Below are 1,361 nucleotides of genomic sequence, written 5' to 3' on the forward strand. Positions count from 1 at the left end.
AAAAAAAGCACTGGACCAGACGGATTCACAGCTGAATTCTACCAGACCTACAAAGAACTGGTACGTAGTCCATATTCTCCACTATTCCATAACATCAAGAAGAAGGGAATCCTCCCTAATTCATTCTACAAAGCCAGTATCACCCTGATACCAAAGCCAGGAAAGGACACAACAAAAAAGAAAACCAGACCACTATCCTTTATGAACATTGATGCAAAAATCCTCAACAAAATAATAGCAAACTGAATTCAACAGCACATCAAAAAGATAATCCACTATCAAGTGAATTTCATCCGAGGGATGCAAGGATGGTTTAACATATGCAAATCAATAAACATGATTCATCACATAAACAAAAACCACATGTTCATCTCAATAGATGCAGAAAAAGCATTCAACAAAATCCAGTACCCTTTCATAATAAAAACTCTCAACAAACTAGGCTTAGAAGCAACATACCTCAAAATTATAAAAGCCATATACAACAAACCCACAGCCAACATCAGCAATCAGGCAAGAGAAGGAAATAAAGGGCATCCAGACTGGGAAAGAGGTCAAAATGTTTGTTGATGATATCATATCTAGAAAACCTTGAGGACTCCACTGGAATTGATAAGTTCAGCAAAGCCTCAGGTTACAAAATCAGTGCACACAAATCAGTAGCATTTCTGTATACTAATGACAGGAGAGTCAAATCAAGGACTCAATAACATTCTCAATAGGTTTAAAAAAAAAAAAACCTAGGAATATACATAACAAAGGACGTTGAAGACCTCTACAAGGAGAACTACAAAACACTGATGAAAAATCACAGATGACACAAATGGAAAAACATCCCCTGCTGATGGATTGGTAGAATCAACATAGTTAAAATGTCCATACTATCCAAAGTGATTTACAGATTCAATGCAATTCCCATCAAAATACCAGCATCATATTTCACAGATCTAGAAAAAATAATCCTAACCTTTTATTTGGAACCAAAAAAGAGCCCAAATAGGCAAAGCAATCTTAAGTAAAAAGAACAAATCTGTAGGCATTGCATTATCTGACTTCAAATTATACTACAAGGCTATAGTAACCAAAATAGCATGGTATTGGTATAAAAGCAAAGACATAGACCAATGGAACAGAAATAAAGCCATCTATCTACAACCAACTGATCTTTGAGAAAGCAGACAACAACATACACTGGAGAAAGGAAGCTCTATTCAATAAATGGTGCTGGGAAAATGAGATAGCCACATGCAGAAGAATTAACCAGGATCCCTATCTCTTGCCATATACAAAAATTAATTCAAGATGGATTAAAGACTTAAATGTAAGGCGTGAAACCATAAAAATTCATTTTCTGAAGAAAA

Source organism: Propithecus coquereli, unplaced genomic scaffold (genome assembly GCF_000956105.1).
Source record: "Propithecus coquereli isolate 6110/MARCELLA unplaced genomic scaffold, Pcoq_1.0 Scaffold46, whole genome shotgun sequence".
In the NCBI taxonomy this organism is placed as follows: domain Eukaryota; kingdom Metazoa; phylum Chordata; class Mammalia; order Primates; family Indriidae; genus Propithecus; species Propithecus coquereli.